This window comes from Ursus arctos, unplaced genomic scaffold, assembly GCF_023065955.2.
Source record: "Ursus arctos isolate Adak ecotype North America unplaced genomic scaffold, UrsArc2.0 scaffold_11, whole genome shotgun sequence".
NCBI classification, from domain to species: domain Eukaryota; kingdom Metazoa; phylum Chordata; class Mammalia; order Carnivora; family Ursidae; genus Ursus; species Ursus arctos.
In genome coordinates, this window is record NW_026622775.1 from 4,101,367 (window position 1) to 4,116,331 (window position 14,965).

The 14,965-nt window shown below is 42.5% G+C and overlaps 1 long non-coding RNA gene across 1 annotated transcript in view; it reads left to right on the forward strand.

Moving 5' to 3' along the window:
- Positions 1-238: 238 nt before the first annotated feature.
- The window catches only part of LOC125281012 (uncharacterized), a 33,192-nt gene continuing 18,465 nt past the window's right edge, over positions 239-14,965 (forward strand). Inside the window, exons 1-2 of the long non-coding RNA XR_007187987.2 lie at positions 239-730; positions 7,377-7,469. This is a non-coding gene — a long non-coding RNA (uncharacterized LOC125281012). The remainder of the gene's footprint in view (positions 731-7,376; positions 7,470-14,965) is intronic.

The window sequence follows — 14,965 nt, forward strand, 5'->3', positions numbered from 1 at the left end:
AACCGGGAAGCGAAGGCTCCCATCCCGGGGCCTCCCAGAGCGAGAGAAGTCCAGCCGGGGTGATTGCGGACAGGAACCGTGGGACGAGGGGCGCGTTCGGAGGAGCAGAATGGGCCAGAAAGAGCCCCGCCACCCATCCTCACGGCTGGGCTCCGCGGCGGAACCCCTGTCAACCCTCCCTCCCCAGCCACGAGGACCCCGGCTCCCGAGCCGGCGCTACATCTGGAAGGGGGAATCCCTCGAATGGAGTGGAATGCATGTGCGACCTGGGATAAATCTGCAGACCACGGGACAGCTCGCCTAATGGGCTGGACGTAAAATTCTTTTCCCTCCTGTCTGAAAACTTTTCTCAGGCTCCTTAACTTGGCGTGGGGACCGGCCTCCGGCCGCCGGCGGATAACAGGGACGCGGCGGCCCGCCCCTTGGGCCCCTCCTTCCACAGCTGGTTCCACCTCACCCGCTCTCGGGCCGGGGACGCGCGCGGAGCCGCCGCGCAGAGAGGCCGCCCCGCGCGCGCGAGCCGCGCCTTATATCCTCGGAGGGCGGCGCCTGCGCAGGGCCCGGCTCGGCGGCGTGGCCTTTGAAGTCCAGGCGGCTGCAGCTTTCATCCTTTCTTTTTTCCCTTGCAGGCCCCTTTGTGTGACTAAATTTGGCAAGAATATGGATCCGAGCCAGTGTTTCCACGTGTGCTTCCAGCTCCCAGCTGAGAAGGCCAAGGGTTCTCTTCCGGGTAAGGAGACAGGGAGAAAGATCAAAGAGTTTGGGGAGCTGGATCTGAAATGCGAATTGAAAATAAAAATCAAGCCTGGACACATTCCAGTTTCTAAAGCAAAACCAACCCTTAGCAGAGGCCGTCTCGCTATGACTCTCTTTCTCCTTCTGCTCTTTTTTACTCTTCTCTCGCTTTCTTTCCCGCAACCATTCTTGAGCACATGGAATAAAATAAAGAGGACATAGGGAAACGCTTAGTTCCTCCAGATTTTGTCTTGCAGTGATTTTATTAGGGAAAATATCTTGTTCATAATTACTGTTATGTGAAGCCGAATTTCTTGAGCCATAAATATTGTCTTATTTCAGTATGCTTCACACTTTCTTTTGTAGCCGCATTTGGGAAGAGAACGTTGACACGCGTGTGTGTTCACTGCGTATAGCGCTGCTTTTGCTACGCACGATAGGGTGCACCGCATATTTTCTTCCGCAGAAGTCAGATCCTGCAAAACCAGCGTTCATATTATTTGTTATCAAAGCACTCACTATCTGGTGTCTATGGTTTGAAATCCTCTTATTGACAGAGTTCTGAAATCTTTTCCTACAGGCGACTAGCTAGAAATTTTGTCTTTATAGTTTAGAAAACCACAAGGCCCCCTTCGGAATCCATTTCTAGAGCAGTATTCTGTTGTTTCACAAGTAACCGATATGAAGAGACTGCTTTGAAATAGTGTAATGCAGAGTCGGAAATCCTGGGTCTGAGGTGGGCTCTGCCACTCCTGCCATGCTGTGCTGACCTCGGGCAAGCCATTTAAACTCTCCCAGACTCAGTTTCCTTTCTGCAGAATGGGTGTAAGAGTGGCTTCCTTGACAAGATTGTTGTAAGAATTCAGTGAGATAATGCATGTGAAAGCATGTACAAATGTAAGGTATTATTAGTCCGTGAAACAAAGGTGATTCTGCAGGAGACCTGTAAGTGGCAAAACAAAACGTCCAAGGTAGTAGGAACTCTACCACAGGAGTAAACGGGGATGATTCCACACACACGCACGTGCTACGACCATTGCCACGTCTGCAACAGTTGTGTCAGAAAAGCACCAAAATCATCTCTTAGCATTTGTTAGGCCTAGAGTCTGATGAGAAAAAAAACATTCCAGGGAGAGAAGGAATGTGCCTTAATTCTGCCTCATGCTTATGATGGGCTTTCTTTCTTTCTTTCTTTCTTTCTTTCTTTCTTTCTTTCTTTCTTTCTTTCTTTCTTTCTTTCTTTTTTTAAGATTTTATTTCTTTGAGAGAGAGAGAGATTGAGAGAACAAGTGAGGAGAGGGGCAGGGGGAGAAGCAGACTCCCTGTGGAGACTGACCTGGGACTTGATCCCAGGACTCCTGGAATCCTGACCTGAGCCGAAGGCAGATGCTTAACTGACTGAGCCACCCAGGCACCCTTATGGTGGGATCTTAAAGAACAGATAAATGAATGTAGACAAATGACACTGAAAATAGAATATTATTTTGTGAGGCATTTGACGCAGCTTGTAATAACTCTGAGAACAGCCTTAGTAGTAGGATGAGAACCTGAGAACCCTATGAAAGGGTTAACATGTAGTGTATATAGATAAAACACTCAAACAACAACAACGTTAACAAAGCAGGGAGTGACTAGAAAGGTGTGTAAGGAGTGTTTCTTGGGACTGTAAATACCATCAGAATTTATGTTTCAGAATAGAATGCGATTACATATCTCAGGCTGAGGCATCTCAAGTTTACAAGGCAATAAAGGTTATGGCTAGGGCTGGGTGTGAAGTGACGGGCCTGCCACATGTGTGGCATTTTGGACGTTGAGCTGAGGTGCTTCATGTGTGATCCTTTCTAACTTAAGGTAACTCCTTGGATGGAGTCATTTCCTGGGCTCCACCTCCCGGTATAAGCTTTTCAGTGAGACCTGTGTACAAAGTGGTGAAAGCAGGAGTGGGGGTAGTTTCCAGGGTTCTGGTTGCAGTCTCCTTCTACCGTGGCCCAAGGCTGCCCAGGTAGCCTTCCTGAGACGCTCCATCTCTTTTGGCTGCCTCCTGCTAGCAGCAACACTCAGATTTTACAAATGGTGTTGAAGGGACTCTGTAGCAATGGGGGGCACTTAGAGGGTACCTTCTATTTTTAATTTATCTTTCCTGAAATGCCCCAGATTAGAAGTGAATGCTGATCAAGTTCACTGTCAATTTCAGTCCTTCCTTTCACCCTTCTTTATAGATGCAGCCATTTTGAAATTTATTTTTGGCTGGAAAAAGAACACGGACCAAGGCAGTGAGGGTTTTGTCTTGTTTTGGAGGGCAGTGGGGAGGGCCTGAAAATACTCAAAACTTGGGGTCCTCTGTGGGAGAAAATAAAGTTTCCAAATGGGGAGGCATGGTTAAAGGATTTTCCTTACTTTTATAAACCTATTTCCTCAGTGGACGTGATAACGAGTTGTTTCTTGAATTGGGATAAATTCACCTCATCAGATGGATGGCCTACGTAGTCTGCTCAGGCCTCCTGGACTGTAGAAGCAGGGCCCTGGGCTCTGTCAGCATTGAGCCAGAGTCTAATCCCTGGTCTGAGGCGAGAAGCCAAAGCTACAACCTTCTTGCCTGAAGGCAAGGGCAGTACCAACAGAGCCATATGGAGATTACTGCAGAACAAGGTCGTTAGTCTTGTTGTTTATCCAGTTACTCACGGCACAGATTTGTGTAAATTTCTGCTGCAGTGGTAGTCTGTCTTTGACTGAGTGTAATCTATACATTTTAGTGCTCCAGGGAAGTACCTGACAGGAACGACATCCAAAGCCCAGAAAACCCATCTACACAGGCACAATGGAGCATGTTGAGCAATTTTCCAGTGAGTTCCATCAAAGTAAATAAACCAACCTGGAGGGTCAGGATGGGGCTTCCTCTTTGTCATGATATGACTTTTAGGGGTCCTTGTGATTGATTTGTATTTGTTTCCATTTGAAACTGGGTCCCTACTTTAAACCTTCATTTGCCTGTCAGAGGAGAAGGGACTTGGCCTATGTAACATTTGACCTTGGGGATGATTTCTTTTTTGAAGTACTTCTGTCCATAAAAACAGACTCATTGAGTGGAGTTATCCAGGCTAACATATACACTAACCCAAGACACAACTTCTAGTTCTTACCTCTGTCTTGCATGTGCAGCTATGCTTAAACTGAGAATTAGCAATTATGGGAGTAATTCAGAAGGTAGGCAGAGCCAACGCAAATAGTTTAGGCTACAAAATTGTCATTTGGCTCAACTGAACACTTTTCTCTGGTAAAAATAAAGCTAATTTGCCTGATCTGAGTTTGATTTAAAGGTCCTACAATCCCACTCTGCCAATTACAGATCTCAAGTCCACTTGCCTTAGGTTAAATTGGCAGAAAGCAAGGGGCAGAGATAAATGACTATGCTATGAAGTTAGACAATGATTTTTGACTGCTAGTTCAGATAACTGTACAGAATCCCAAATATATTTTGAGGCTTGAATTATCCAGACATTTGACCTTTGCTGTTCAAATTATCTGAATAATTTTTAGATTATTTTACTTTACATTGCAGGAACAGCAAATCTCCAGGGGCTGAGTCACATAGACCTTGTAAGATCTCTCTTGTACGACTTCAGTAGCCTCCAGCTGGTGTCTGGCTTCCATTCTTGCTGGGTTCCATGCATACCCCGCAACAGTCCACGCATCATGAAGCAGTCAAAGTCATCCTCGAACAGTTCCTGGTGTGGGGAGGAGGCTTCCAAGTTGCTATGTGGACTGGTTCCTGGCTTCCTCTCCTACTCCTCTTCACTGTTCTCCAGCACCTGGCTTTCCTGCTGTTCCTCCAATGTGTAAAGTGCACGTGCACACACACAGACACACAGACACACACACACACACACCCCGCAGCCCTTTATTTGCTGCTGACTCTGCCCAGAAACTCCTGGCCGGGTAGATATTCATAGGACTCATTCTTCATGTCCCTGCTGAGATGACAGTGCTTTCTCACTGCCACCTCATCCCAGTTCTGGGCACTGTCTATTCTTCTACAGCTTCATCTTTCTTCACCTGTCACTTCCTGACGTGTTTTTTTTTTTTTTAATACTTATTTATTTTTTACCTTCCTCTTCCACTAGAACATAAATTCCACGAGAGTGGGCACTTTGTTTTCTTATATCCCCACTGCCTACAACAGTCCTTGGTGCACAGAAAATATACTAGATACATGTCAAATAATGAATTAATACAGCTTTTGAACCCTTGGTTTCCTTCAATGTAATGCTTCCTTTGTGGAAGATTACATATTTGCTATAAAATGCCCTGGTGCACTGAGTAGGTAGTAACTGTAGCTGTGGAGACCAGCACTGTCAATAGAAACAGTGCAAGTCCCATAGGTCATTTTAAATTAAGAAGCTGGAAAGGGAAAGGTTAAATTGTAATAATCTATTTTATTTAACCCAAATACTCAAAATATTACCATTTTAACATGTAATCATTATAAAAACTTATTAATGGAGGATTTCACGTTCTGTATTTGATATTAACTCTTTGAAATTTGGTGTTTTGTTTATTTACAGCACTGGCAGTGCAGACCAGCCCCAATTTGAGGGCCCAGCAGCACGTGTGGCTAAGGGCCACCATATTAGACAGTGTAGCCGTATTTCGCTCAACTCTTTAATGGCGAGAGTTTGTTTGATTCATCTTGGTAGCCCCCTTGCTACCACAGTACCTTGCACAATTCCCTTAACACGGTAGGCAATGAAAAATGCATCAAAGAGTATCATAACTATATGTTGTAATATACCATTTTTCATGGCAAATACAGATTTTCAACTTTACTGGAGAGTGAAATAAGGCTGAACTAGCTGGAGATTGTAATTGTCACTCTAAATACATTGTAATAGTGCTTTGCACATAATAGGGGTTCAACAAATAGTTGTGGTTCAAGTGTATTGTTGAATTGTTTCTTTGAGTGTGTTTTCACATTCTAAATAGTGGATTTACCACTGAACTTTAGGAAATAGAGAAGTTGAAGATTTCTTGAAGCATATCTTCTTGAATAACTTTCTCCTCCCTGGCCAAGCTGCTCAGCTTAGAGTTCCCTACAAGTCATCTAAGATCATAGGTTTCTCAGGAGATAGATAACAGGGAGAGCTCCCACTCCCACCCCAGACTTCATTTTCAGCTATACTTCCTCAACTGCTCTTCAACCACACGTGGGCCAGGTAGTAAATCTCTGTCTTAAGCCTGGAGTTTTCAACCAAAATACCTTAATGAGGCCTTAGTCTTAGGCAGATGCTTTACAGCTACAGAATCATTTCACCCATTTCAGAGATTTAAACCCTGATGCAATAAAGAAAGTAAACTGAAATTATTTTGCCAGCGAGGAGATCACCAAAAATATATTCAACGGGATGCCTGGGTGGCTCAATCAGTTAAGCGTCTACCTTCAGCTCAGGTCATGATCCCAGGGTCCTGGAATCGCTCCTGCATCAAGCTCCTTGCTCAGCGGAGAGCCAGCTTCTCCCTCTGCCTGCCACTCCCCACCTTGTGCTCTCTCTCTGTCTCACTCTCTCTCTGACAGATGATTGGATAAAATCTTTTTTTTTTTTTAAGAATTTATTTGTTTATTTGACAGAGAGAGGACAAGTAGGGGGAATGGCAGGCAGAGCAGACAGAGGGAGAAGCAGGTTCCCCGCCCTGTAGGGAGCCCAATGTGGGACTCGATCCCAGAACCCTGGGATCATGACCTGAGGGGAAGGCGGATGCTTAACTGGCTGAGCCACCCAGGCGTCCCTGGTTAAAAAATTCACTCTTAAAACAATAAATAAATAAAAATATATTCAAAAGACTGTCAATGAGATGTTCATTGAGGTGAAAGGTCTGGTCGTTTAGGGGCTTTATTAAATACATTCTAAAAAGCCATACAGTGGTGCACAATGCAGATATGAAATGATATCACATAATTATTTTTATTCGCTGGAAGAAAAGATATTAGTGCTATATAGAAAAAAGTGGGAAAAGCAGATTATAAAGGAGCAAATACAGTCCTGCCTCATTAAACAAATCCTCATCTCCATAGCATTTATTAGCATGTAAGCTCTATGAGGGCAAGGGCACTGTCTTGTTTACTTCAGTTTACCCTGTACCTAGAACAACTCCTGCCACAAAGTGGTCACTCAGTCAATATCTATTCAATATATGTAGAAAGATAGACACTAAAATGTAGATAGTAGTTTTCTCTGGGTAGTGGAGCCTTGGGTGGTTTTTAGTTTCAACTTTGGGCTTTTAAAAACATTTATATGCAATGAATCAACATTAAAGGACGAAGATAAAAAAAGTTAACATGTAATATGATAAAAAAAGATTTAAGAGATAAAAGAGCTGGTGCTAGGAAATTTTAACGATAGTAACAGCAACAACCAAAAGAAATTAATAAATCATCAAGGAAAAGAAGAGGATGAGGCACCAGTGGCAGTGTTGGAGCCAATGCATCACAGCAGACACAATTTCAGGGCCCACTGAAATTGTGGGCATGGAGAAGTTAATACAAAGGGGCTCTGACCATTTTTAGCAATTTATAAAAAAAGCAGGGGGCTTTTGGGATGCCTGGGTGATGCAATCGGTTAAGTGTCCGACTCTTGGTTTTGGTACAGGTGGTGATCTCAGGGTTGTGATCTCAAGGTCGTGAGACTGAGCTGCACATCAGACTCTTCGCTCAGCACGGAGTCCCTCCCTCCAATGCTCAGGTGTGCTCTCTCTCTCAAGTAAATAAATCTTAAAAAAAATTTTTTTTAAAAAGGCTTTTTAATTTTAAGGCAAAGTTTAAACACAGTGAAATGCAAGGTCCCAAGTGTACAAGTCAACAATTTTTTAAAACATTTCATTACATGCATTACAGAATGAGTATCACTTCCATTCACCAAAAGAACACTGTACTGAATGCAACTTGCAAGTACTTTTTAGAAACGTCTTTATTGTAAGTTTTGGTAAATACATACACCTGTGAAACAGTCACTCCAATCAAAATACAGAACATTTCAATTACCCTGGAAGTTCCCCTAGAGAATGAACTTATTTTGAAGCAACTTTTTCAGCTATACTTTTGGTGAAATGTCATGTGCTGTTAGATTGTTCTTTTCTTACCCGCTGCTTTGGATATGTCCCTTAAGGTTTCTGTGGTTAATTTTTCCATCTGAAAAACCTGTCAGATTAAAATATGCTTTTCCAGAGAACATGCTAGTAATGTACTTTATAGGAAGAGCAGAAATGGAACTCATAGTATTGGGTTAGCTATTGAAAAGTTGAATTGGAACACCAACCAAGGAAATTCAGTGAAATATTTGTATTGTAAATTTTTTTCAGTGTCGTAGATGAAGTGATGTCTGTGGTCTCAACAAACCTCGGAAGAGGTCTTGGTTGCTACAGACAGGGATGTTTGTGGGGGAGGAGCCACAGCGGGTAAACTGAGAAGGAAGTGATGGGTGATTTCCATAGACAGCTGCATCCCAGAGACTGGGGAATGTGAGGATCTTTGGTGGGTGTAGAAACACAGGAGAGCAACACAGTGGATATGTGCATGCCTCCAGCACATGCCTCCTGGGCTTTTCACATTCCTCTGGGCTCGTCTGATCCAGTCTACTGCATACATACAGTTGAATACAGCAAACAGGAGGGGCTTCTGGCTGTAGCACAAAATTGTACTCAATGTGGAAAAAAAAAACAACAACAACATTTCCTGGATTTCTCTTATGGGAAGTGCTAAAAAATACAGACGGGATGTAGTCTGATGTTTTTTCCCCTTATTGTGAAATAGTTGACGTTCTTGTCTTTTCTCTGTCTCTCTGTCTCTTTGCCTCTAACATGAAGACAAACCAGGACTTCCCGGAAGGGGAAAATTTAATCAACTTAAATATGGGTACAAAGGCCCATGCCAGAACAATCTGATCAATAAGCAGGTCAGAATTGTCCAAAAGAGGACTGTGGAATGGATTGCAGTATGGTTCAGGTCAGATGATTTCTTAGCTAAGTGTCAGAACTTCTTGGATTGCTATCCTGGTAGTCCAGAAAGACATTGCATGCTGTGAGCGAAATAAAAACAGTAATGTGAAAACAACATTCAGAATTTACTCCAAGTATGGACGGCAAAACGCTTCTGAGCTCCTGTCTTGCTCCCTGATGCCTTTCATCTGTCCCCGTTTCTTCATGGACCCCGAAGCATGTGGGGTGTGAAATCACTTGATAAACTGTTTCCACTGGTGAGCTATGAGAATTTCATAGTTTGACCCCTGAAAATGAAGGGAATTAAGAACTGATAGGAAAGATGATTTGGTGCCCAAGGTGGTGAATTGGTCACTAGAAAAACTCACCTAGGTAAGAAACACTCTTGCATTGTGGCTATTTAGGTAAGAAATAATAAGTGAGCTGAAAAGTAAGAGTATAAAAAAGATTTATTTCTATGAGAAGGCCAGTTGGACAGAGAACAATAATAAAAGTTAAATTATAATCTGAGGAAAAGAAGCAAGAGAGGAAGTTTACTTAATAACTATTTTCTTTAGTCTTTCCCCTTCACTTGCAAACTAAGGTGGTATTTATTTATTTGCTTGTTTTCCAGGCAAGAGCTAATGCTTATAATTAATTATATGCATAAGTCCAACAACAGTAACAGCAAAAATGATTTTTAAATGATAATCATTCTCATTGCATCTATTTTTTGATTACGAAAAGTGAAAAAAGAAGGTTGAAATCAAATAGACATTGTACATTACATACGGCGAGTATTCCACTTACTGTGGTTGATTAAAAAAAACCTGTTTCACGTAATGCTTCAAGTAAATTACGTTTTCTGCCTCTCACATTTGAATACAAGACTGTTATCTTAGGGTTCCCAGCACTATGGAAGAAACATTTCATGGAAATAACTCTATTTCAGCTGTACTGTCTCTTTTCTGTTCCTTTTTTACTGAAGGGGAAAAAAAGGAGATGAAAAATAAATAAAACAACAATAATTATATTTCTGGCCTAAGACTATGATCCTTTGGATAAAACTGCCCTCACTTCTGGTTATGCATGAGGGTAAGTGATATCCTATTTCCTCAGTTTCTTCTCGTCTCAGTAAGATGAAAGAGGAATTTACAATCAAATAAAAATGGTACTGCAGACATTACAACTAATTTATATAGTTAAAAACTCAGGATTGTATTCAGATCAGCATGACACAAGATTTAATTTAAAAGGAAAGAGGAGCAACTTCTCTTTTTATTTTGGTAACTCATTTCACATTGTACATGAGTCAATAATTATGCTGCCAGCCTCACTGAGAACACTGCTGAATGTGAATTTGTGTTCATTAGGTTGATAACTGGATTTAAATGGAACCAACTCCATCATCAGGTTGCTCCTCTTTTCCTTCAACTATCTCCTTTTTCCTATCTTCCAGATCATTGGTGCTTCACCAGAGGGAAAAGAGAGAAGGAGAAACTTACTGACTTATGTACTACAAGTCACTACAGAGACTACATATGCAGAATATTCATCATATATATTATACATATTATAGTTTGTAGCATATTTTGTTCAGGTAAAAAGTAAAGCAGAAGTTAAACCAATCATTACATAGCTTTGGCAAAAGAAAACAAGGAAACCGAAAAAAATTTGTTTTTTTTAAACCCAAATTAATCAGTTAATCAATTAAACAGAACTAATATTCAATTATATGTTATTTTGTTCGGGATAAAAATCAAAGGGGTCCCTGGGTGGCTCAGTTGGTTAAGTGTCTGCCTTCGGGTCAGGTCATGATCCCAAGGTCCAGGGATTGAGTTCTGCACTGGGGGCTCCCTGCTCAGCGGGGAGTCTGCTTCTCCTCTCTCTGCCTGTCCCTGCACTCACGCACGCATGAACTCTCTCTCTCTCTCAAATAAAATCTTAAAAAAAAAATCAGATATCAGGTTCCAAACAATGCTAAAATCATCCACTCAAAGAAGGTAGCATACATTTCTCTTCTCTTATTTTTTCTTGAACACACTCTGGACAGGCTTTTGGTCCTAGCTCTCCCCGCAAACTGCTAAATCTGGTGGTCAATTCTCAGTCTTTTTATTTCACTCATCATCAGCATTTGTCACAGTTCATTACTCTTTCTTCAAACACTTTCTTCCCTTGCTTCCAGGATGTCATTAACTTCTGGTTCTTTCCTGGTCTCCTGGGCCACCCCTCAGTTACCTTTGCTTGTTGCGGTCTTTACCCTGACTGCTAGTTGCTGGAGTGCTCCTATGCTCCGCCTCTCAGCCTTTCTCTTCTATTTGTTCCCTTGATGACCTCATCCAGTCTCATGCCCTTAAACACACTGTAGGTGCTAACAGCTCCCAGAGTTCTATCTCTACCCTAGGCCGAAAGGCTGACCTACCATCTTGCATATCCAACTGCTTACAGACCTTTCCATTTGCATGTCTAGCTGTCACCTGAAACTTAAGGTGTCGAAAATCCAACTTCTGATCTTCCCCCCAAGTCTGCTCCTCTGTAGTGTTCTCTATTTCAGGAAATGGGAGGTCTGTTCTTCTGCCACTCAGGCTAAAAACCTTTGAGCCATCATTAACCCTTCTTTTTCTCTTACTCCCCACATCTAATCTATCTACAAATACTTTACCTGCCAAATACAACCAGAGCCAACTACTCACCAACCCTGTTCAAGCTGCTGTCATCATTCATCCGGATTTTGGCTATAGCCTCCTAACTGGTCCCCCTATTTCTGCCTTTGTTTCAACTGCCTATTGTCTCCAAAACTGCCAGAATGATCCCCTGAAACCCAAGACAGTTCCAGTCTTTCTTCTGCTCAGAATGCTCCAGAGCAGAAGATTCACAATGGCCTACATGATTCTTTATGATCTGCGCTCACCCCTGACTTTCTGGTCTCACTCCTGCTTTTCCCCTTGCTTACTCTATATCAGCCTCACCTGAAGTTTCCTTGCTGCTTCTCAGATCTCAGGCATGCCTCTGCCCCAGGATCTTTACACAGGCTATTTCCTCTCGCTGTAGTAATCTTTCTCTAGTTCTTTGCATGGCTTACTCCTTCACCCTCTCTGGGTCTTTCCAAACATCCCTTGTCAGGAAGGTCTCCTCTGACCACCCTCTCTAAAATGGTAACCCTCTGCAGCCCTTGGTACTCCTGTCCTCCTTTCCTGCTATAGTTGTAGCCCTCCTCGCCCGCTGACATCCTGTACCTTTTATTTATTTATTGCCTGTCTTCCCCACCAGAACGTAGTTCCCTGAAGGGAAGGGATTTTTGTTTCCTTCACTGCTATATCTCAATGCACCTAGAATGGTTTCTCATATATAGTCCAATAAATATTTGTTGAATGAAAGAACATCTAAGAAAAACCCCTACACACAGTTTGGTAGCACATGGTACCTGTATACTTTATCCGTTATAATAGTCGTGAGCTATGGGTGGGTGGATAGTTTGATATTTGTAAATAAACCATATTTTAAGTGAATCAGGGAAGCTATTACTTGGAGGAATTTGATGGTTCTTTTATAAGAGTAAAAATTCCTTTTTAAGATGACCATTCATATTCTCATTTGTCTATGTGGTCAATTTTATTGTAATGGCTTTCTTCCATAGGGAAGAATCTTTGACGACTTTATTGGGCAAGCAGATACGATGAGGCTGTTTCGAATTGACAAGGAGGAAAATACTTTAAATTTTAACATATTTTAAAGGATCTGTTTTTCAGTGGCCAGGTTTGGATGAGATTCAGACAGGCCCCTCAGGATAGTTGTGGGGTTAGACTCTATCCCTCCTGTGCTCCTTCGGGCCTTCCAGGGTATCTGAAAGTTTCCCAGGGTGCTGGAGCCTTAGCTTGGTTGTATGGGAGAGGATTTTGAGTGATTGACAGGCCCAGAATAAATTCCCTTGACTCAAATAAGGAGAAAACTATTTCCTTTTCTGTTCTCTTTCAATCTCAGTCTAGTATCTAGCAGACTCTGTGAGTCTCTTAACCTTTATCAAGCCAGTGTACTCCTGCCAGCCTTGCAACTGCAGCACTGGTGTTCTTTGCCTGAGGTCTTCTCTTTCCTCTGGGGCCTGCTGTGATGCCCACAGAGTAGCCCAGGATTGTTGGGGAATTAACGTCCCCAGGATCAGCCTTCAACAACGGCTGGTGTATCAATACCCCAACTCTCTCGTGCTTTGTGTGAGCTAATTCTGAGGTGTTTTCTGCACTGGCTCCCAGAGTTTCCCCAGAGGGATTAAGCTTCAGTTGCCCAGAGTGATTGCTGGCTTAATAACATATCATTTATTGGCTTCCTTCCCTTTTCTATCTCACTTCCCAACTCCCTGATTTGTGTTCTGTTTCCTCCACCTTTTGAAGTAAACTCCTTGCAACTGAATTCTTGGGTCTGCTTCTGGAGAAATCCAAACTAAAACAAGACCAGTAAGGCTTTAACTACTTCTAGTGCTTCTAGAGCTTCGTTTCGACCAGAGAGCCAGTTCAGGCCTCAGGCTGGAAACTTTGGGTTGTTAAAATCATCTTGCCAGACTCACTGGCAGTGGTTTTATTTTCATTATACTTCTTTTTCAGTTACTTTCCATTTACTATGATAATGATTTTCCATTTACTGCTGTGATATAAATGGATCCCTTTACATTTAAAAAGTGAGTTGGTTTAAATATAATGTTTACTAAATAACAGGATGGTGGTAAAGTCATGGACATAATTAGCGAAGTTTGGGGAACGTGTTGCTCTGGGTTCCTGAGCTGGCTTTGTGGGGTCTCTGGGGAGAGCAGAGAGTTTCCCACTATGCTTCCTGTGGCACCATCCTACAACAGCAAGCAGTGATACGTAGCAGCAGTGTTATTTTATACCATCGTCCCTATAAACTTGGTATCTCCCCTTGGGCCTGTAAATGTTTGAACATGTTAAATAATTTTGTTTCATCCATATAATTTTTACATGTTTTCTTTTTGGAATGTTGCACCTTCTTCTTCCTCTCTTGACCCCTCAGCTCTTTTCTAGGAACAGAAGGAAGTATCAATCACCCATAATCTCAATGCCCACAAATAATTACTATTAACATTGTGTTGTTATATTTCCTTCCTGTCCTTTTCTAATAATGTATATAAATGATGTGCTGAACCCATTCCCATTAAGCTCCCTGATGACCGCTAAGAACAAATCTTGTGTTCACTTGAGTCAAATTACTTGTTCCCTCCACCACATTTGACACTGCTGATCCTTCCTGAAGTTCTGTCTTGCCTTATTGACTGTGACTCTATTCTTTCTTCCCTTCTAGGTCTGCTCCTTCTCCATCTCCTTGTAAAGGCCCCCATCTCTACTTGTTTCTTAAATACAGGCCTTCCCATGGTTGTATCTGAGTGATCTCACCATCACACAAAATTTACTCCGCATCTCTCTCCTCAGCCCCAGATCCAGGACATCCTTTCCTGGCTGGCCCACGGCCACATCAAACTCATCAGGTCCAACATCATACTCCTGCTTTCCTCCCACAAACCTGCGTTTCTTCTGTATTTCCCAACTCAGTAGCCGAAGACAAAATCAAGGTGTTACCTTGACTCCCGCCCTTAGTCACCCTTGTGAATGATGAGGACCTAACTGTCCTCGTCTCCACCCCTTGGCACTGCCCCTGTGCTGGCTCTCATTCTCTCTGAAAGAACCGCCCCGGTCACTCGGGGAGTCTCCCTGCCTTCAGATACACTACCTTATATCCAAAGTGATTTTTTTGGTATAAAATCTGATCATGACACTTTTTTACTTAAAACACACTTCAGTGAAAAGTCCAAGTCTATGATAAACACTAAAGTGTTACTTCTATGGAATGGGACAGGATCATTGGCTTTTTATTCTATGCACTTTTTTACTACTTGGTTTTTCTTAACAATGAAATACGGTTTTGTTTTTTTTTTCCCAATTCACGTGAATAAAGATAAAGACTTTCAAGAGGAAAACATGTTCAATGAACACCCACTGTTTCTTACAGCAGGGGACAAAAGCCCCTGTGCTCCACCATGGACTCTCCCTAGAACTTTCTTTTTCCGTACAGCAGTCTTACGCCATATGGCCCCAGTTCATACTGTAGGCTCCAGTATGAGGGAGTCCAGTATTCTGAACTTTGTGCAGTTTTCTAGGGCTTTGGTCATGTGGTTTCCCTGTGTTAGAACGTTCTTCAAGACTCAGGTTGTGTCTCCTCTTCTGTGAAGGACTCCCCTGTAACCCCCCAGAAGGCATAACCT